Raw genomic sequence first — 24574 nt, forward strand, 5'->3', positions numbered from 1 at the left:
TGTTAGAGAATTTCTTCAGAGGCATTTGCACAGTATGTGAATAAAATCACTTATTTCCTATTCTTGCCAACTGACAAGATAACACACCACACAAATAACCTCATCTACAATTCAACAAGCCCACACATGGGGAATGTTTCAGTTCTACAGTTAGTATACATTCTGAGCAGAGATCTTTCTAAAAAGGATTGGATGACTACATATTATAATTTGTCATTGTTAAAGAATGAAGGTGATTGGTAGACAGGACAAATACATGTGAGATAATATCGACAGCATGTTGACTAATCAAATGCCCAATCATCTTACCTGCCACAAGTGAGGATTTGGTTAAACATTTTGATGATGTACAGAATAGCTTGGAGAGGGATTTGTTCCCAGGTAATTGGCAGGAACTGCAGCTCATTAAATTAGCTCTCGTCTGACATGCCAAATGATACTCACAGTTGATCTGTTAGATCATCAGCAAGCAATTGTTTATCTCTTCCATGAGCCAGCATGACAAATAAGCAATTTTAGCCAAAAGGGTTAAGGCCAGTGCCAATCATTATTCACAATGCAATTTAACTGATTCTCTGGCAATCAATACCATGCGTTCAAAATGCAATACAGCAGTTTCTTCCACATTGTGGGACACTTTATGTGAATATGCTGCCAGGATATAAACAAACAAACTACTACATAAAGACAGGTCTCAAATGTAGTATTTATCATCTGATTTTAAAGGAGTAAGTAAATCCATAAACCCCAGTGTGAAGCATTCGCATTCGCATTAGAAAGCAGGTACATTACAGATCTCCCTCCCAGATTATTGGGCTAAACCATAAAGAAACCATAAAAGGTAGCAGAAGAAAAATGTCAAGAACTGGCTTAATGCCTACACTAAGCATTTGAGTCTCATCAGGAAATAAGATAACGATGGATAAAGCCACTGTAAATGGCTGGGTTTCACACTTCATCTCCATGCACTTGAAATCAGGTCTTTGTATGAGATTAGCCAAAGGAATGAAGGTTTTGGCATCACCCGATGTCTTACTCAATTTCCTCTCTGACATGCCTGGCCTTTGTCCAATAATCGATGTTATTTCCTTTCATGGCTGACCTCTTCTCCTCTTGCCCAAGGCTCCTAACATTGTGGCAAGATTCTAAGCTATTGGGACATCATTTCCTTGAATTGTACAAACGACCAAAATACAGGAACAATAGTATCATGGAAAGCTGCTATTGAAAAACAGCTTAAACTTCAGCACCATGGCCCAGAAACTCAGTCACTTAGTCATGCAGAAACTATATCAATTAGTGGAAGAGTGAGATAAGATTCTTTTGTTTTGAGCCTTGATGTATTTTTCACTGTTACAATCAGATTTTTTTCTAGTTTGAATTAATCGGATTTCTTGCTTTCTCTTTTGGCTACTTCACTGCTTATTTGGTATGGAGAATTCAGGGGCAGAAATCCAAGCAAGGAACCTCCTTCTTGCATCTTGTGTGTGCTGACAAAATATTCAGGGGAGAATTCGAGTTATTGCCCAGTTTACAACTTTGGATTCATTTCATTTTTACCATTCCTTATGTAGTCCTTCGTCTCCTAAGAAAATAAAAATTCAGTCATCAATCTCCTTAGTAAAAGGTCTTTCCTATAATATGTTCCAGTAATCATTGTGTTTATCAAAATCTCTGTAGAAAAAAAATGAGTATTTAAAGAAACATGTTATTAATATTCATTATATTGACAACTGTGTTCATAATTAAAATAACACAAGGAACCAAAAAATAGTTCCTTCTTTCTCTGTCTGGAATCTTATCAGAACCTCAGTGATGAAAATTGGAGAAGAATTAACGAGGGTGAGTAAGAAGGGGAAAAAATAAAAATCATTTCCAAATTTCTGACCTACTGAGTAGATATAGTATCAAGATGGTTGGTGAGGCATAGATGGGTAATAGTAGAATATACTTAAACCAAAATGCCAGTGGAATTTTTAAGAGGTCTGGTAATTAAATATATGGAACTAGAGTTTAAGAAAGGGAAGGGAACTGGAGACATGTCTCTGGAAGCTGAGAGCCATAGGTTCTGCTGGAGCCATTGGAGTGAATGAGATCTTTCCAGAAAATAGCAGCACCCCAGGAACATCACATTTAAAAAGCCAGCAGAGGAGGAATTACAATACCCAACTTCAAGCTGTATTATAAAGCTATAGTAATAAAAACAGCTTGGTATTGGCACCAGAACAGGCCTGAAGACCAATGGAACAGAATTGAAGACTCAGAAATGAACCCACAGAACTATGCCTACTTAATCTTTGATAAAGGAGCTAAAACAATAGTATGGAAGAAAGATAGCCTCTTTAACAAGTGGTGCTGGCAAAACTGGCTCAACACATGCAACAAACTAAAACTAGATCCTTATATATCACCCTGCACCAAAATCAATTCCAAATGGATTAAAGACCTTGAAATCAAAACAGACACCCTGAAAACACTGAAGGAAGGAGTAGGAGAAACACTTGGGCTCCTTGGCACAGAACGGAACTTCCTTAACAAAGACCGAGAAAGGCTACAAATCAAAGAAAGGTTGGACAAATGGGACTGCACCAAACTGCAGAGCTTCTGCACGGCAAAGGACATAGCTCACAAGATAAACAGAAAGCCCACAGACTGGGAGAAGATCTTTACCGGACATTCAACAGACAAAGGCCTCATCTCTAAAATATATGCAGAACTAAAAAAATTACCTTCTTCCAAAACAAAACCGCAAAGAACCAATAGCCCCCTCATCAAGTGGGCTAAAGACTTACAAAGAGACTTCTCTGATGAGGAAATGAGAATGGCCAAGAGACATATGAAAAAACGCTCTTCATCACTGGCCATAAAAGAAATGCAAATCAAAACAACATTGAGATTCCATCTCACCCCAGTAAGAATGTCATATATCAAGAAAACTAACAATAACAGTTGTTGGAGGGGATGTGGCCAAAAGGGAACCCTACTTCACTGTTGGTGGGAATGTAAACTGGTTCAGCCACTCTGGCAAGCAGTATGGAGATTCCTCAGAAGGCTAAATATAGAACTCCCCTATGACCCAGCAGCCCCACTTTTGGGTATCTATCCAAAAGACCACAAACAAAATCACAGTAATGCCACCAGCACAATAATGTTCATCGCAGCACAATTTGTCATAGCTAGAATCTGGAACCAACCCAGATGCCCCTCAGTAGACGAATGGATCAGGAAAATGTGGTACATATACACAATGGAATTTTATGCCTCCACCAGAAAGAATGCATTGTTCCATTTGTAAGGAAATGGAAGGACTTGGAAAAAATTATACTAAGTGAAGTGAGCCAGACCCAAAGAAACATGGACTCTATGGTCTCCCTTATTGGGAATAATTAGTACAGGTTTAGGCAAGTCATAGCAGAGCATCACAAGGACCAATAGCTATATCCTTATGAACACATAAGATGATGCTAAGTGAAATGAACTCCATGTTATGGAAATGATTGTTATATCACAGTTGTAACTACTTTCAACATCCTATGTGTATCTGTAGCTTCTATTATTGATGATGTTCTTGTATCACCTTCCTGTGGTTGTACCTACACTATCTCTGTAATCTTATCTGAGTATATTGGAAACCGTGTATACTGGTATTGGAAGTAGGAAATTGAAAGGGAATACCAAATTTGAGAGACACAGGGTAAAAAAAGACAAACAACTACAAAAGCAATACTTGCAAAACTGTTTGGTGTAAGTGAACTGAACACCTGGGGGGGGGGGGAAGGAAAAGGGGGAGGGGAAGGGGGGTATGAGGGACAGGGTAACAAACAGTACAAGAAATGTATCCATTGCCTAACGTATGAAACTGTAACCTCTCGGTACACCAGTTTGATAATAAAAATTTGGAAAAAAATTTCAAATTGGGGCTGCAAAGGTGGCTTAGTGGTAGTGTGCTTGCCTGCTTTGCAAGAGGCCCTGGGTTCTATTCCTCAGTACCACATAAACAAAAACAAAGTAACAACAAAGAAATTTAAAAATTAAAAATTCAAATTGGGGTGTTTTAACTTCAGGATATTAAATATAATGCCCAGAGTAACCATAAACCAATATGTACAGAATACACATTGAGTATTCCTTATCCAAAGTGCTTTACAACTGGAAGCATTTTGGATTTCTGTTGTTCTTGTTGTTTTATAGATGTTGGGAATATCTGTATATACATAATGAGATGCCTCAGGGATGGAACCCACGTGTAACCACACAATTCATTTATTCCCCATAAACATCTCATACACATACCCTAAGAGCAATTTTACACAGTATTTTTAGTAATTTTGTGCATGATACAAAGTTTCTTAATGTGGAAATTTACTCTTAATGGTGTCATGTCTGCATGAGAGCTTTCAGTTTTGAAGCATTTTGGATACTTCAATGATGGTGACGATGGTCTGCAAGATTGTGAATATATTTAACACCACTGAACTGTATACATAAAATGGTTACAATTGTAAACTTGTATTATACATATTTTGTGTTTTTAATCATAATCTATGAACTCCTGTACAAATATATTTTACAGAAATAAAAATGCGGGTGAGGAAAATAAATAAATAAATAAATAGCCAGCAGAAAAACAGTCATCCAAGATAGCTGAAATGGGATAAGACAGAGTAGTGTTGGAGAAACTTCTAAGCTCATCCGGGTAGGTTCATTACCTGGAAATAAATTTTCAGACCATTCATCATTGATAAATATGTATTAGTATGCAACATAATCTGGTCTCAACAACCCCAGACTCATGACCATCTCTCCTTCTACTTTCCCCCCTCTATCAAAGCCTATTTTGTAAAATGGATGATTATAGTTTCATATGTTCCACGGTCAAGTGAGAAAAATAAAGGCCAAAAATTCCACTGGCTTTAGCAACAAGGCGGGTATTAGACACTTCAAAGAATTAATTCCAGAAAATAATGAAAGCAGATGCCAATTATAATGGGCTGGAAATTAGCAAGTGAAGAGTTATAGAATCTGCTCTTTCTAGAAGTCTGTTGGTAGAGGTCAGAAGAAAGCTGGCAGAAGTAAGTAGAAGAAAGGAAAGCAGAGGGAGTTTTTTTTGCTATTTGCTCTTGTTTTTCAGGTTAAAGGCTTGAGTGTGTCCATGATTTGTGAAGGAGAAGCCAGAGGGCTTCTTTAAAAAGGTGATAATACATAGAGAGAGAGAGAGAGAGAGAGAGAGAGAGAGAGAGAGAGAGAGAGAGAGAGAGAGAAAACAATGGAAAGGGAGCAAAAGCAAGAGAGTTCATGTAAGAAAGGGAATCCAGGCAAGTGAACATGATTGATAGAACCATAGAAGTATAGGAGATAGGACTATGCTATGCACACTGAAAAAAAAATAGTGAGTCTGAACACATGAAAATATTCCTCATGTTTCAGAGGTGTCTGTTCAAGTGGGAAATCATACACCAATTCAAACAGCTCTATGAGTCCCCCAGCAGTGTGGGATGCAGGAGGCACAAGCACTGAAAATACTAGCAAGAAAAGTAGATGTAAACTACCAATTTGCAGCACTATCATTCTTTCTAATGCTCTTCCTCTCTTGACCTGCACAGATTTATGCAGGTCGGGAAACTTAATCAAGTTCTCTGTTTCTGTGTGCTGCTTCCATTGATGCTTGCAGCCCATTATCCAGGTTTCCCTCTGTCTGCAGTCTATCAACTCTTCTCCGTGTTCCACTGGTGAGAGAGATTGTATGGACCACCCCAGCTTTTTTGACAGGCTAGTAGGATATGTGTAAGTAGAAAAAGGCTTCCCCACTGTGCAGAAGTCATTGACTAGAACACTTCCTGTGTCACACCATCAAGCATCCCCTCCAGCTGCAGCTGGAGTTTTACTATTGAACTGTTTCATGCCCAATCTGTGTGGCTAGTTTTACAAACAGAAACAGCTCTCTATGGAGCCCTTAGCAACTATCTAATGGGTTCTCAGCCTTCACTAAGGGTGGGATTAGAAAAAGAACCTTCAGAGGCTGATTATTTCCTTTCATGTTTTATCACAATCCAGACTTCACCTAATTCTCTACTCAGAAACATCTTGAATACAAATTTGATCTCTAAAGTTTCTAAGGTGAAGAGAATATACTGGATAATGGACACAAAAGTCAGCCACTTGAAGAGTGAACTCCACTACAGATTATTAAATAAATGTTTTGTTTTACATATGTTTTCACTGGCTCATGTAATTTATACAAGAGGATTTTATTGTTACATCTCCAAACATGTTTGTGTCTTTTTAAAGTGTAGTAATCACAAGCACTTATTTAAAACCACTGGATATTTTACTTTTTCTTTTATTTCCTCCAACAATTGTACACTTAAGGGACTAAGATCCTGGGCAAAAATTAAATATTCCAGAACTCAGACACAAGGGTAAAACATCCTTTGTCCAATGATTATGTGTACAGAAATGATATGAGAAGGTAATGAGGGGATTTTATGAACATGGAAAATTAAAAACCCAATGAACAACTCATGGAACTGAAACCTCTTTGTACAGCCAATTAAAACCAAATAAATAAAACTAATGAATGGTCAATCTATGAATGTTAGACAAAAAGTGAAACTCTGATATGAGCCAAAAGAAGAAAACCTGAGGCTCCAGACAGGAAAAGCAATAAAAAGAAATAATTAAGAGCATCACCCTGAGCCAATGAGAAGAAAATTTCTAGACCTTTCTGGTTCAGTGAGCTACCTGGAGTTTGGTTTAGGGGGAGGAAAAACTATAGAAAATAAAGAGACAGCCTAGCTACTGGATACTTTAACTATTTTTACTTTTACTATTGCTAATCTTTATAACTACCCTAAAAGGTAAAAGCTCTTAACCGTTCCCATCAAAGAGATGATAAAGTGGGACTTGGGATAGCTAAGTACTTATACAGTGATGTCAGAGTCTAGGTTTATATTCTTATCTTCTGCCTAGTTAGTTCCAGTGCTCTTTCAAGCTGCCCCTGGCTTCCTTACAGTACGTTAGCTCTCTCAGCCTGAAGAACTTAGAGAACACTGATGAAAACAAGTTAGAAAACCTGAAAGCTGAAGACCATACCTTGTATCATAGCCATCCAGACTTTACCTGCGGACACAGCCTCTTGGCTACTCAGGACTTCCTTGTGCCATCAAGCAAACCACAGTGGCCTTCCTAGATAAATCACCATGTTATTAGCAGCTTTTTACAAAGTGTGAGCAACATATATATTATGTCAAAGCTGATTGTCTAATCTCATTCAAGCCATTAACTTTAATTTTGATTCATAACAGGAATATAACACAGATTTTTACCTTTTGTTGTTGTTTTGTTTTGTTTTGTTTTGTTTTGTTTTGTTTTGTTTTGTTTTGCCAGTCCTGGGCCTTGGACTCAGGGCCTGAGCACTGTCCCTGGCTTCTTTTTGCTCAAGGCTAGCACTCTGCCACTTGAGCCACAGCGCCACTTCTGGCCGTTTTCTATATATGTGGTGCTGGGGAATCAAACTCAGGGCTTCATGTATGCAAGGCAAGCACCCTTGCCACTAGGCCATATTCCCAGCCCAGATTTTTACCTTTTGTAAATGTAGAAAAAATAAAAGAATGAATCAGTCCATTGTTAATCTGTACCAAGAAAATGAGCAAAAAGAAATGTCAAATTTTTATGGGTAGATATAATCATCTCTCTGTATAGTTCTAATATATGAGTAGAAAAACAATCCGAGCTCTTTGAAAAACATACCAATTTTTTTAAGTTTTGTTTTTCCTTTGTATTAATAACTTGTTTGTAAAGAATAGTGCTTAAAATAGAAAAATGGTTTGTTAAAGTTATTCTAATGAAACATTATTTTAGAAATAATTCTACAATCTCAAATGTACAATCAATATTTGTACTGTTGTAACATAGAGCATTTTATTGGTATTCAATAAGGAGTGTGTAAAGCTTTTAAGAAGAGTAATATAGAGATAAAACTGGTGCCTTAATTAATAAAAGGAACATAGTCTGAAGGGAGAGTGATGGAGGTGATGAGTTTGATCTGGGTGCATTGTATGTATGTGTGGAAGTATAAAATTAGAAACAGAGAAAAAGTCTTTCTATAGGCCTAAATATTTCTACTGCAACTATTAGATTTCAAAATTCTGGAGGGATAGGATATCCTCCAGCGTGTCAATAAGGTGATAATAAAATAACAAATGTTGACATGGTAAGAAGTCTTTAAAAAATAGAATTATAATTTAGTTGAAAGGCCAAAACTTGCAGTTACAATGGGATAATAAAAACAAATATTATTTACAATGGGATAAAAAAATAAATATTAATCTTTAATGTTAAACCAAAATTCAAAAATAATTTGGAGTTACACGTGACTCGTGTTCTTAAAAAGAAACACTTGTGGTTCCATCACTAAAGATACCCCCACAGAAGCAGCAGTGATTGTGCCCACTGCCAACTCTCAGGCTTATGCTCAACTGGGTACCAAGACTAGTTTCCAGCACATTCTGCAAAAAGTCAGTGCTCCTTGCAAAGGGAAGACCCCATGTTCTGAGTTAGGAACAAAATCAAGGCAATCCTGGGAACAACCTGTCCTTGCTAGTCACTAATTCTTGAGATGTTCTTGGTGACATTGTTTGTCTGTGTACTAAAAGGAAAAAGGGGAAGTTTTGAAAAGACCACTTAGAAGGCCTCCCCTAGAGGACAGTTGAAGGTAAGCATAGAAAAAGAAGGGAACAGGCCACGTCTCCGAAGGCTTTCAGATTCTTCCCAAATAGGTTTCAGGTATGGCACTTGCCAGCCTTCAGAAAAACTCATCTAGGCATGCCTAGTACCCACACAGGAGAACAGCATTTGGGCAACAGATCCACCCAAGAGAAAAGGCAGAACCCAGCAGAAAGTGGTGAAAGACAAAGCATACATGAAAGAGTAGCAACCACAAACCTCATTCTCATTTCTCTTTAGCCCTACACCAGAAAGATAAGAACAGGGCAGAGAAAGAAGTTTGTACCAGAGCAACTGGTGCTCCAATGCTTTTCCAGTGCTCTCAAAGACTAGGAAAAGGAATGCTTCAGATCAAATAAATACCAAAACTTAGGGACCCGGAATATGGCCTAGTGGCAAGAGTGCTTGCCTGGTATACATGAAGCCCTGGGTTCAATTCCCAAGCACCACATATATAGAAAACAGCCAGAAGTGGCACTGTGGCTCAAGTGGCAGAACACTAGCCTTGAGCAAAAAGAAGCCAGGGACAGTGCTCAGGCCCTGAGTCCAAGGCCCAGGACTGGCCAAAAAAAAAAAAAAAAAATACCAAAGCTTATAGACTCCTGGCCAAATAACATTGGTAAAGTTGTATCAACCCCATTGATCACAGGCTAACTCCTTACTCATTATTAAGGAATTATAACAGATGGATAGACACAGTCTATCTGGGCAATAGTCATTCCATTGCCATGCTAACCTGGCATAAGGAGTGTGGGATGCTGGCAGCAGACACTGTCCTGCTAGCTAGACCATAATTCCAAGAGCATGGAATGCCATGGTTCTTTTCTTCACAGAATACTCCTGCCAGGATGCAATGCTTATTTAAGTATTTCACATAGATGTGGAATTAGTCCTTTGTATCACAAATAGGTATAAAATGGGGAGATGAGACAGTAACATTTTCTTCATCACCCGCTAGCCCTGTAGTTGGAGAAGGGAAGCATTTCCACAGCTTCTGCATGTCACGTGTAAAGACACTACAGGTGATCAATCAATGAAAAGTCTCTAGCTCTGGGAGGCAAGGATATGAGCAAGAAAGGGAGAATTGGAGAAGCTTTTTCTCTTCCTCACCCTGAGAAACCAGCACAGCAGTAGACTATGCATGGGACACACTGGGGAAAACATTCATTGTCGGACCCAGATGCTACAGCTGAAAAGAAATAGAGTGCTTCCCATGGATGCATCTGGCTCTTTGGCACATTCTCTGAGTTTTGGTATTGATTCTTCCTACAATGGCATCTCCATCCTTTTGCTTAGTTTACAGGTAGTGAACTAACTTTTACCCACTTTGACCAGTGTTGCTTGGAATTTGGATATAGCTGCCTTTATGATGTCTATTTTCAAGCTGCTGTGAATCTTTACAAAGGAATCAATATTAAAAAAGAAACATCAAAGGCAAGGGAGGGAGGGAAGGAGAGAGGGAAGGAGGAAAGGAAGGAGGAAGGAGAAGGGTGGGAGGGAGGGAGAGGAAAAAGGAACGAGAAAGAAAAAGATAAACAAAGAAATCACACTAGACACCTAGCAGCTAATACCAATCATGTGCACATAGAATGCATTTTGAAAATTGAGGGAAAACTCTGCCATATTCTAAATTAATGTCTCTCTTCTGATAAATGAGTTCAGGGTTCAAAGGGCTAATCCAGTGGCTACACCTCTAGGTAGACCCCTAGGAAATTTAACCTACAAGGAGGTTTTTGTTCAAATCCTCACCTTTAGCAGAGCTTTATCGCAAATCAGAAAAGTGAGGTCCATTTCATGAGTTTCTCTCCACACATTTTTATTCCATACCTTTCAGCAAAAGCTTTTACAATGATATTAAACATTAACTCTGGATGGGTTAATCCCAAGACACAGCAGCAGCTTTAAGGTTAATAGTCCTTTTAATTAAAGGATAAGTCAGTTATTGAACACAGAAGCTAATCACAAAAGGATTACCACTGAAAATGAACATAGTCTGTGCAATTAGTCTGATAATTAAGACTTAAGTACTGGACAGAGATCAAAGTGCTTGTAATATGCAATAAAGTTCCCAGAGTTGTAAGGATTTTCAAAATGTTAGCTTGTGCTTTATTGCACCTTGCATTTATCGTGTACCCATGATAGCAGCAAACACATTTCCCCAATGGATGTCAGCATGGATAACGGCAACAGCTGTTACTACATAAGCCTGGTGTTTCTCACAATATGATTACTCTGTCAACGGTGGCCATAAAAGGTGGCATCTGCATTCATCAAACAGAGTTATCAATAAATGTAAAACCATACAACAATTAGAGATCTCAAAGGAAGAACAAATCCAACTAGGAAAAAAAATGTCTACCACACTCCTTAATTACTAAGATTGTTAATCAATAAAATGCCTTCATAACTTTTAATTAAAATTTTATTTGAACTGGATGTTTGGAGATTCTGATTCTTTGTTTTCATTATATTTAACAGTTGAATTACAAAAATCCTAGTGGCATCTGTGAGCCGTCATCCTCTGGGGAATGCTGTATATCTGTAATTGCATATTCTCACCTACAGAGGGTGTTAAGAATCCTTGTTAAAAATAAAGGAAATAGTTAAGACACATCTCCCAGTAGCCATTATTATGGAGCAAATTACTAGGTAGAGCAATCCAGAAACTGTCGAGAAAGGTTAGCAGAAAGGAGTGTGAGGAAATCAACCATTCAGCAATTCATCATGGGCCAAAACTAGCTCTAAAATAAAACCAAGGGGAAAAAGGCATTGCCTTTTATGAAGGCAAGATACTGCTTTTGTTTATAGCAATGAATAAAGATTATAGGAAGTTACTGATAAAATGATGAGATGATAAAGGAAAATCAATTGCACAGTGATGCTTAGGCAAGATACAAGAAGAATAGTTAGAATTTCCAAGCTCTATGCCATATGCATTATTGTTACTTTCTAATTTGGGTGCATTTAACCCACTCCAAAAATTGGTGAATTTTATACCTAATATCTGTACGTTGAATACATGTATCACTATTACATTTTGAAATGTTCCATTTTTGATTTATAGAAAAAGAAAATTAGGCTTGAATTTCTTTTTCATCTGAGTGTCCAACAAGAAAAGGATCTCGGTCTGGGGATATGGCCTAGTGGCAAGAGTGCTTGCCTCGTATACATGAGGCCCTAGGTTCGATTCCCCAGCACCACATATACAGAAAATGGCCAGAAGTGGCGCTGTGGCTCAAGTGGCAGAGTGCTAGCCTTGAGCAAGAAGAAGCCAGGGACAGTGCTCAGGCCCTGAGTCCAAGCCCCAGGACTGGTCAAAAAAAAAAGAAAAGAAAAGAAAAGAAAAGGATCTCATTTGACTCACAATTCTAGCCACATTAACAAACCCAGTGACTTAATGCCTGTACCACTAAAATAACTAGCAAATTCTCCTTTCATATGTTGAATGCTAATAGAAGCAGAATTCAGTATTCAGTTCACTCTGTGGTTTTCTTATCCTTAAGCTCAGCTTGGTTTCTTGCATTCCCAAATGAGTAAGAATATGTGTGAACTATACTCAACCAATTCATTTGGTGTCCTAGCAAAAAGCCTAATGGTATTCAAGATACACAGCTCCAAAATATGGCACTTCAAAGGTGAGAAAGCAGCAGAATCAGGAAGGTCTCTCTGCACTTCTTCTCTGTAGCCACAAAAGTATTCTCTGATCTCCACCTAGAGTATTTTGTGTATTCCTCCTCCCAAGAATAGATATCATGCCAACATCAGAACTTGGCTTGGAAAATCTACCAACAAAAGCTACTACATAGTGCCAACACGTTCCCAGCTCAACTTTGCTTCAAATTACGGTGGAACAATGACTACACTCATGAGATAAGAGCTGTGTTCTAGAGAAAGAAGTAGAAAATGATAGGCTCTCATACTTAAATAATGCTTAAAAGCTTACAGATATTAACGCCATTGAATCCTCACACAAGCTGGAGAAAGGAACTCTTATCACCCAAAGAGGTTAAGTAGCTCATCCAGCTAGTAACATTACCTTCTAGTTTACAACTAAACAGTAACCCCATGTCTTTAAATACAGCATGTTCTGTAACTATCTTCAACCTACCTGTAACTGAATTTCCCTATCTTTTTTAATCTTTAGCATTGGATTTTTTTTTCCTGGTCTTCTTTTATTTCCCCCATAGAGAAAACAGTTCAGAATGTGCCATGATCCTACCTACTACATCAAAATATAGATTTCAGATATCAGAATAGGACCCATACTTTCTCCCCCTTCATTTAATATGGCCTAGTATGTAGCAGACATGTTAAAAACTATCAATAGAAATAGTACATATTCACAAAAATTATTAAGTATTTTGTTCACAACTATAAACAAGGTAAGGGAGGGCCATGCCCAACTCAAGTAATTTTAAAGACTTAATCTCATCTAGTGTATAGACATGATAGTCATATTTAAACGTCAAAAAGATGTTTCACACCTTAAATGATATGTAAAAAGCATTCCTACTCTGAGTGTTAATCAATTTCTATATTTTGAGGTGATTTAAAATGTACTTGATTGAAGTCTGAAAGTCATATTTTTATAAAACTTTCATTTTGTGAAGGTTAGTTGACAAACAGTTTGAGCAGAGGGAATGAGCTACAAGTAAGTTTCCAATTACCAGAATATAGACTTGAGAGAACAGACAAAATATGTAAATCTTAAAACGATAACAGAACTTGCAGCTAGGTTGAGGAGTGAGCAGCCTAGATTGAAGATATTATGACTCATTTTACAAAGCTATAACTGTGTATATAAGGCTAGAATAAATATCTTCATTTTAATTACAATAAGAAAAAATCTGCAACTTTTCCACAATGGCTCATAAAGCAAAATTTCTTTTTTCTATTAATAAAATAGAAAAACTATGTATGGGTACAGTTGCCTGATTGTATGAATCTCTACATTCATATATAAACAGAGATATGTAAATTCACTGCCAAATAGATTAGCAAAATGCAAGTGGTATGCCAATTTGAGGGAGAGTCAGTCTATCTTGTTGCAATTTTAAAATTTCTCAATCCATCAGTGAAATGTGGATTCAGGGCACAGACTCATATTTCCTTGTCAAATAAATTATGTCTTACATCAAAGACCACACAGATTCCTACTTAACAAAACAGGAGAATGTCTGAATAGACCATAAATGTGAAATATGCAAGAGAGCAAAATGAGACAGCCAATAAAATAAAAGATTTGTTAGTCAGCTGAAAACTATCTACAAAATGGTACTGCTGACAATCAGAACGGGTGATTAAAGAAATATCCTTTTAAACTGATGCTAATTTTTTCTATGAGAAATGAGCCCTGGTGATAATGTAAAATGGTAACAAATTGCTTTGCATAAAAACTTTTTAATTAGACACAGAGATTAAGATGGTACAGACTTCTTTACTTTTTGCTTGATTATTGAAACATTACGAACACATAATAGAAGGGAGAGCCAAAACAAGAAATATGTTCAGTCTTTAAAAAATAAATCAGGGATCAAATTATTACATAGCTGTAAATCCCAGGGTCAATACTATTTGCTACATAAACTTGACATTTTTCCCTTTCCAAATAATTTATAGCAATTAATTCTTGTTTATGGATGCATTTTCTACTGGGACTTTTTCCCCCATGGTGGCATTGAAAGATACAATCTTTAATGGATGTTTGTCCACTTAATGATCTAGTAAGCTAAATTGTTAATAACTGCTAGGTTAGTACTATTTAAAAATGTTATATAACAAATTATAAGATAAAAGTACTTCCATGTTTTTTCTGTAATGTTTCTTGAAAAAAATTATAATATTGAGGTCTTAGACAAATTTGATTTGGAAAGGGTCTTACAGAATTCAGCTTGAAAGTTAAAACAGACACTAATGTCAGGGAGGTTTGGGGTACAGTAGGTAGTACATGATAAGCACCCAGAAAGCAGGGGCTCTAGTAACTGGGATGGAATAAAACACCCTTGCAAAATGAGGCCCTTTACTGTCTAGGGCTTCATCACATATATATTGGTTAGCTTGGGGTACCATAACAAAATACCAGAGATTGGATAGCAGAAATGTATTTTCTTACAGTTTTTTTTTTGTTTTTTTTTTTGTTTTTTGGCCAGTCTTGGGGCTTGGACTCAGGGCCTGAGCACTGTCCCTGGCTTCTTTTTGCTCAAGGCTAGCACTCTGCCACTTGAGCCACAGCGCCACTTCTGGCCATTTTCTGTATATGTGGTGCTGGGGAATTGAACCCAGGGCCTCATGAATACGAGGCAGGCACTCTAGCCACTAGGCCATATCCCCAGCCCCTTCTTACAGTTTTATAGGTTGGAATTCCAAGGTTAAGGTGCTGGCAGGATTAGCTATCCTAAGGCCTCTCTCTTCAGCTTGCAAATTGCCACTGTCATTCTAGCTGGGTCCTCACATGGTCCCTCCCCAATGGGGCATACATCCCTGCTATCTTATATGTGTTCCAATCTCCTCTTACAAGGACACCAGTCAAATTGGGTTGAGGCCTGCCCTACCAGCCCCATTTTAATCTTTAATATTAGTGATCCTATATCCATATATACATGTGAGGCCCTGGAGTTCAACATAGAGATTTGGAGAGGAGATGCAGTTCACTGGCTGGCTATCAGTGTAATAACATCACAGTGTAGATTCTTCTCAACAGTTGGAAGGAAAAGTAGGATCCGAAAAGGTACATCAAAAGGTGGGAATTGTGCAAGCATGTATAAGAAAGGCGAATGATAGAGCCCAGCGATGGTGGCTCATGCATGTTTGTAATCCTACCTACTCAGGAGATCTGAGGATCACAGTTCTAAACCAGCCTGGGTAGAAAAGTCCATGAGCTTCTTATCTCCAATTAACCACCAGAAAACTGGGACTGGTGCTGTAGCTCAAGTGGTAGAGCCCTAGCCTTGAACAAAAGAGTTCAGGGACAGCGCCCAGGCCCCAAGTTCAAGCCCCATGACTGATTTTTTTTTTTTTTTAAGGAAAGATGAATGATGGTAGAGCCCCAGTTCTCACTCCCAGTCTCACATTTCTCCCTGTGCTGGTCCTGCTGACTCTTCTTCCACGGTAACATCTTTGCATCCTCTGCACCAGCATCCAAGCCTCTTTGCCCCACGTAAGGTGTTGATTTATTTAAATTACAGTAGGGCACCAGTGACTCACACCTATAATCCTAGCTACTCAAGAGGCTGAGATCTGAGGATCTCAGTTCAAAGCCATCCCAGGCAAGTATGTGAGACTCTTTTCTCCAATTAACTACCTGAAAACCAGAAGTGGAGCTGTGGCTCAAAGTAACAGCACTAGCCTTGAGCAATAAAGCTCAGGGACAGCACCCAGTTCAAGCCCCATTGCTGACAAAGAAGAAGTGAATATAGTAGCATGTGTAGCACTCTATTCAGGTGCCCTCTGTCCCTACAGAGAACCTGGTTACTGAGAAAACCCTTCTAGTTAGTCAGGAATGGGGTGTGGAGTGGGAAAAGGAAGATAGATTGGAACAGATGGTAGTGACTTTCAAAGCCATAGTTTAAACAGCTCAATCAGGATCCACACTGAGAAATGCTTGTTATCCTCCTGCCTCCACTCTAATTTTGTCAGTGTGTCTATGCTTCTATGGAATGAAGGAAAGTATGTTCTGGAGTGCTAGAAGTGGGAGGTTGGTTATTCCAATAGGAATGGGAAGAGAGGAGTCAGTCAGGTTTGGAAGAGAAGGAGAGGCCAGATGGTGCTCATATTTAAAAGGACCTGAAGGGACCTGGAACACTTAGCCTATTCAAGGTACATGTCAACTGAGTTTCACCTTGTGTTATATATGGTTTGTAAAACTGTACTGATGTGCTCATCAGGGAAGTTTCCTCTTTCCTAGACAGCACAGTAATGTCCAGAAGGACTCAGAAAGCATTCCAGTAAGCTGTGTGATTAGCTATAGTATAAACTTTAAGAAAAGGGAGGAAGCAAACATCTCCTTGTTTCTCTTCTCTCCAAGTTACAATAGGGAGGCAGCATAATCTGACTGTGTAATTTAGGCCCTGGCATACTGCCTAGTACAGGGCTCTGTGTTGGGTTCAATAAATAGATGTTGTCAAGTGACAACACCATTGTAGAGTCACATTTGTTTCCTCAGCCAAATTCAGTGTATCTGCATAACTCCATTGTTCTTTGAGGCTCTCTCCTCCTTAAAATGATGGATTGCCAAGTAATAAAAATGCTTTCACCTTTATCTCCACCTATCTCACCCCCTTTAGTTCTCCTTTTATTGCCAGGGTCTGTGTCAGGTGATCCACCCATCCATCTCCCATTGGTTTCCAGGTACCTAGCACCTCAAGCCATTCTGGTTTTAAAATATTGGAAGGTCTTTCATTGTAATCATTAAGGTTTGTCGATTGGAGGAGCTGTGGATTGTGTTTAATTATTCAGAAACAGCAGCATTCTGATTGGCATTAACTGAGAAAGTCTCCCCTGAGCAAAGGTGACCCAGCTGGGGAAAATTAAGAGGCAGGCTTGGCAATAAAATCAGAAAGCTAAGAGTCTCAGGACAGCCTTGCAGAGGATTAGCATCTTCTTTACCTCACCCTGAGATAAATCTCGAAATGCAGAGATCTTAGATTAAAAGCAGTTATTCTTTTAAAATATCTAGAAAATTAGTGATTTTGACAAATAATCTTTTTTTAATCAAAAGAAGAGGTAAATATTTTTCCCTTACTGCTGCAGGTACAATTTGTTTTTGTGGAACTGTCTGTGACTCACATCCTTTCCCATCTACAAGTCAGAACCCAGAACACAAGCAGCCATCTAGAGAACAAGGCATTTGAGGAACAATGCCTTTATGTTGTTCTCTTCATCATCACAAAAAATTTTGAATATTCTGCAAGATAGAATCAGAAAAATATTATGCATGAAGTTCACTGAAGGACTTTGTGACTCAAGATCAAATCTAATCAATGAGATGTGACCTGTGTAAATTCAATTTTCAAAGGATACCTGCAGAGTTAGTTTAGGTCTAAATTAGAAAAGTGAGTCCATGATTTTGTCTTTTCTTCATCCATTTTATAGCAATTACAATTTATGTTTCATTTGCCTTTGAAGTTAGTTAACCTTGACTTTATTCTTTTGGCTTTTTCTCTAAATATACCCAGTGACTGAGCTCCCACAAAATATTTTGAGTAAGTAATAGCACAATTGCCTCCCCTATCCTTTGTTGAAGCATAAAAATATAAGTAGAATCTATCTGGACTTTACTCCCCACCCAAAAAGTAATCACTACTCCTTGCAACATGGAATAGTGGAAAGAACGCCAAAATAAGACCCCAGGTGAGAGTCCTAGTGCCTGATTACTGTTTGGCAAATGAATGAGGGCATGTCATGGATTGCATAGACCAGGGACTTTGGGCACCTGGTAAACAAAAAACACCCACAAGGAAATGAGAATTAAGCCTACCACCATTTCCCTCTTCCTTCCTTCTTCAGATCCTTAACATTCAAGTGGAATGTAAACATTGTCAATTCTTTGGTTTGTATGATAACCATACCTAATTCTGCCTTAAATAAATGAATAAGGATTTAGATACCATATTCATCCAAGCAAGTATTCTAGACCTTATGTTTAAAAGTTTTGTTATGTGAAATGTCTCCATCAATAAGGTGTGAGTATACATATATATTTAGTAAGCCAATATGCAAACTTTTACTTCTTACAACAAGAAGTTTATGATTTTATCTAACTAAAAAGCCAGGTAACACATGACTTACTTGCAGAATAAAGCACTATGTAAGTAAAGTAAAATAACTGAGTATGAAGAATTCTCTTTAGAAATATGCAGCTTAATATACTTAAACAAGGTAACAGTTGGTTCTTTATAAATATTCTACTAAGAAATTTGAAAGATGAGGTTTTTATCCCAACAATTAAGATTTTTCAGTATTACTTACAAAAACAAGCCACAAATACCTTTCTTGTATAAAGTAAGTTCAGTCTCTATATACTTGGTCTTTATTTTTCAGTGAAATGGAAAGAAATTATGGATTTTTAAAAAATTCTTCAAGATGCAAATAATTTCTTAATTTACTTAATATGCTAACTCCAAAATATAATCAAAGCTTTATTCCAACCCCTCAAATAAGCCAAATAACTAGCATTATATTGTCAGGGCAATTTTCTCTGAATGTTTAGGTTGGTCTATATGAAGACCAGCCATCTGGCAGCCGAAGTTCTAGGAAGAGGTAGGTGTCTTTCTCACCTCCAGCCTCTACCAGCAGTGTATATCCTATCACACTTCTATCAAAGCACACAGCACTTTGAAGCCCTGTGGTTTTTCCTACTACTAGGAGGGCTCTTTATGGGAAGCTACATGTCTCTTCAAACAAGTTCAATAAACTGTAGGTAAATAAATTCCCTCCTGTTAGAGCAATACAAGGGAAATAAGTGGAAGCACCACACCTTGTTTTAGGGTAATGCAGTTTGTTAGGAGCAGGAGAGAACACAAGACCCGGATCTTTTTATATTCATATTGTAGACATCTCAGTCAGAAAGTTGAACCCACACCAAAATAGAAAAGGTAGGTTGATTGTAGTTCATGATGACTAATTTATGACCTTTTATGAAGATGTTGCCCTAAGTAGCATAAATGTATTGAAATATTATTCTCACCTGCAGAAATGTTTAGCATGAAAACCCAGTGACCCAAAGCACAGTAGATTCCAATTCCAGGAAAGACACCAGTGAGACCTCAGTAAGTTCCTTCATGCAATCAGTCCTCAGATCCTCCTACGTGGATGTTAGAGGCAAAAACACAAATATATGCACAAACATATACAGGATCTACCTAGCTAAAACCTGGTATTCTCAAGTGTCAGATAGCATGGTAAAATGTTGAACAACTAACAAGCATTGTAATAAAGGGAACATTAAGAAGTTGATACACATCTAGACTGAGATCTTGGAATTAGTCAGAGGAGACTACGTGAACAAGAAGAAGGAGGGTGAATATGATGATAATAATAATAATAATCTATATATGTGTGAAAAGTGAACAAAGAAACTTGATGAGACTACTTGGGGAAAAGGAGGGGGGGAGGGAGGGAACAAAAGGTGGAGGAAGTGACTGATCAAGATGTACTGTATTCGGCATGAGGGACAAGGTAACAAACAGTACAAGAAATGTATCCAATGCCCAACATATGAAACTGTAACCTCTCTGTACATCAGTTTGATAATAAAAATTTGAGAAAAAAAAGATGTACTGTATTCATAAATGGACATATCAAAAATAAAACACCTTTGTATAACTAATTGATGCTAATAAAATTTAAAAAGAAAAACAGAGGGTAAGTACACACATAAAATAGCCACCAAAAAAGTCTCTTAGTCTGTTCTGCTAAGAAATTAGTTATTTTCTAAACAATGTGGACATAATTATGACAGGCATAATTTTACAAGAAAACCTTCAAAATCTATGTAAACCACATAACAGGCTCCTCGTCTTATTATGTTATTTTCTTTTTATTTCTTTATGTTATTTTCTCTACCGATTGCTGTTATGTCCATGAAATTCAATACATAATTGCAACTGTAACAATAAAGTTGAGAAAGCTTTCTCATTTCCTCCCCGTCATGCTCTTCTCTGTATACAGGGTCGTCATGAAGCCAGCAGGCAGACTACATAGCCATGGAGGTCACAGAGGGGGCACAGCAGTGGGTAAGACTCGTGCTGGTAGTCAATATGATATACCTCTAGAATCCGTATAATCACCCTGAATAACACAGAAACATCATGGTAATATATGACAGACTATCATTTTTTCTCGCTGTTCCTTATGTGGCTGTGATGACCATAACTCAACAACAAATTTGTCATAGAACCTTCCAAGGCAGGAGGGGGGGGTGGTTATCAGTGGGGCTTGCATACATCTGTTCTGAGATCATAGTGAGGTTTTCTTAATATAAATACAAAAACACTCAACCCTATTTGCTTCATATGTAGAAATAGCTATTCTTAAATATCAGTACTCCAAAAGCTAACCATACCAAATCTATCACTTCTGTCCCCTGAATATTGAAAGGAAACCTCTTAGAAACAGGAACAATTGCTAATATTCCTGAACTGGTCGCTGCAAGAAAACTACTAGGATAAAAGCCTAACTTGAAGAGAGTAATTGTTCTCCAACCTGTTCTACTATTCACTGAACACCAGAGATTGAGCTTGTGTTTCAAGTTTTAAATATAAAGCACAAGGAAGCCTTAGCCAACCTCATTCTCCCTTCTGATGTACCTAGCTGACTTCAAAAGAGCTAAGTATACACAAGACTCTAATGGCTGCACTGGTAATTGTATTCACATCAAGAAAGAAGAGAACAGAGAATTGTTAACTCCCTTAGAAGTCAATCAAAGAAGCTTTTTCCAACTTCATAGGAAAAAGAAAAGCAGACGTTATTTGAAAAAATTGCTTACATATCTCCAGAAATTGCCTGTAACTTGCTAGAAGATGTGCCAAAGTTTGAAGCCTCTGGAATATGAAGAGGTGTAGGGATCTGAAAATAGAACAATGATGATGAACAGAAAATAGAAGCTGAAAGGCCCCATACAATGGTTCACAACTGTCATCCCAGTTACTCAGGAGGCCATAGGTAGGAGAATCATGGTCCCAAGCCTTCCCCAGGCTAAAACACAAGTCCTTACACCAAAAATACCTGAAGCAAAAGGGTCTAAGTTGTGGCTCAAGTTTTAGATCACCTCCAGGTCACAAGTTCAAAGTGCTCTACAGAGAAGAATACGGTAGGGGAGATAGAGAGAAAGAACTCTTGATCTTATTCTTACATTTGCAATTATATACATGAATATCATGGATATAAAAGCAACTGGTAGTTTTTGTTTAAAAAAAGAAAGAAAGAAAATAACATACATCAGGAGCCAATTGTGTAGTTAACATAGATTTTTTTATTATTTTCTTATAAAAGTATGCCTTGGAAAAACATGCCCACATTGTTTAGAAAATAATTAATTTCTTAGCAGACAATTCTTCAAATCCCTAATCCCGAGGAGTGGCAGCATGGCTTCAAGTCTTTTCCACACCTGGGGAACAGTTCCCTATTGCTGATTGGCCAGAGCAATCCCCTCAGGGCTGTCTTGCTGCTTCTTTGCTCCTTCCATCCACCTGGACAACCAAATAATAAGACCTTTGAAACAAAACTTTAGTGTTCTGCAGTATTGAATAAGGTAATAGAATCCTAGAAGCATAAAAATCAAGCTGAACACATTTGCAAGGAACTACTTAAATCCCCTTAAGGGAAATGGGAACCAAGTCTGACTCCCCACTAAGGACATTAAGGAAAAGATCCTCAGTGGAGACTGATGTTCTCAAGTTTGCTGCTGAAAGTAAGCTGCCAACCCCCAGAACACACACACTAAAGTAAAAGGGGACTTAGGAGAGTAGCAAAGGGCCATGCTTATGTCTTATATCTCACAGATAAAAGAGCTAACAGGATCACAACTAGGAAGTGGAGCCTAAAGAAATGATAAAAAGTGACTGGACAGTCTGTGAAATTGGAGAATGGTATTTATCGACTCAGGGTAAGGACTTCTCCTGTGGTCTTACCACGAGTTAAGGCTACCCATTTCCCCTGAAGTGAGATATCTCCAGCACACAATGCCAATAGAACTGACTCTTGACACTAGAAGAAATACGAGTTTGAGAATTGGGGGTAGTGGGGATGAGGGGAGCAGGGAATACAATAAGATCACAGTATTAGCTAAAGCATAGAAGAATGTGTGTTTATTATAGATAATAATAATAGTAGCTAAGGTGATTGTACATGCCTTTAATTCTAGCTATTGGAAAGCAGAGGTAGAAGAATTAATGTCCAAGGTCAATTGGGCAAAAATGTGATATCTGTAAAAAAAAAAAAAAAACAACTAAAACTAAAAAGACTGGGGCATCGGTTCAAGTGGTAGAGCACTCACAAGGCTCTGAGTTCAGTCCCTACTAACATGTATACACACACACACACACACACACACACACACGAGTAATAGCAATATTCTGCTAAAAAAAAAATGAAATTCATCAACTGTGCCACTGTAACTGTGTTACTTAAGTCATCTTTCAATCCTTTTTTCTATTTGCTCACAAACCTCTCAATTCGTTTAATTATGCAGGCTTTTATTTGTTTGCTAAGTAGTAAATATATATATATATATACACATATATATAGTGTTTCTAGTATGTGTTATGTTGTGTTACAGTGTCATGGATCTTTCAAAAAGCAATTTTGATTCATTACTAACAAGAACTCAGCTGATTTCAGCTTTTATTCTCTCTTTTCCTGAAGATAATTCTATTTTCATAGTAGAAGCCAATTCTCATAGCTTCTTGGGAAAAAGGAGAACAAAATGAAAAGTTTCTCTGTTACAGTATCACTGGAACTTTATGCATATTCAGCCTCAAAAAAAAAAAAAGCAGGGCTGGGGATATAGCCTAGTGGCAAGAGTGCCTGCCTCGGTATACCCGAGGCCCTAGGTTCAATTCCCCAGTACCACATATACAGAAAACGGCCAGAAGCGGCGCTGTGGCTCAAGTGGCAGAGTGCTAGCCTTGAGCGGGAAGAAGCCAGGGACAGTGCTTAGGCCCTGAGTCCAAGGCCCAGGACTGGCCAAAAAAAATAAAAATAAAAATAAAAATAAAAAAAGCAAGACTATATAGCCTGTCCCTTGGGAATATACAAAAATAATTGGAAAACTACCCTAGCTTATCTTAGCTTTGACAAGAGTTGGTTTGTAATATCTTCATTTGGTCTACTGTGTGTGAATTGGACTTCCACACTATTCAGTACTTATACTCTTAATTCTTCCCAGCCTCCAGCCAGCCAACTTCTTTCAACACTCAACGAAGCGCTAGATGGTGATGTTACTTCAAATTATTTTCAACTTTATCTTTAATATGGTTAGCAGGCAGTATTCTCTGCAAAATGCATTTACTCCTAAATAAAAGAAGAGGAGGAAAGCTAAGTTGAGTTTCCTGTGGGCCAAATCCCCTGTGAGTTCTGAGAAGGAGAAAAAGGTTAATTGTTAACAGTTCCATGCATGTGTCACTTACAGCTCACCACTGGATTCTTTCAGCCTAACACCCTTTCAGCAGTAGCATTTAGCACATTGAGACCAGACTGAGTTTTTATTGCTTTCTTCAATAAGATACAGGGTGAGTTTAAAGAAGGTGATCTTTAAGATTTATCTATGTGTTCTGGAATCGGAGTTCAATAATTCCTTTAATCCATGTTGTCATCTCCCTTGGCCTTTTGCTTTACTTGAGTCTTTTAACATCACACCTTATTTTAATAGCAATTATCACAATGCATACATTAAGTCAACCTACCAAGATCTCCAGCATGAGCTTAGAATGAAGAGATACTGAAACACTCACATATTAATCTTCATAAGAATACAATATTTCTCAGCAAATAAACTGGTTTCCATAACTACAGTTCATCTACAGTTTACCTTTAAAAGATTTCTGACAAAAAAATCAAGGGTTAATTGCATAAATGTTCCATAAGAGGAAATTATACTTTTATAATATCCTTTTCATACTAGTCAAAGCAGTCAATGTGAACATTCAAAGGCACCAAAAATAATTTAAGTTTAGTGATCAAGGTCAATAAAACTAAAAGCTAAGCTTTAAATAAAAGTCATGGATTTATTAAAACTATATCTATGTCAGTCAAGATTAATCAGTTGATCTGTTTTCTCTCAATTTCCTTACCTATCGGTACACAGACACACATATACACATACAAATCTATCAAATCTGTAAGTGTATACTCA

The sequence above is a fragment of the Perognathus longimembris genome, chromosome 4, assembly GCF_023159225.1.
Source record: "Perognathus longimembris pacificus isolate PPM17 chromosome 4, ASM2315922v1, whole genome shotgun sequence".
NCBI lineage: Eukaryota > Metazoa > Chordata > Mammalia > Rodentia > Heteromyidae > Perognathus > Perognathus longimembris.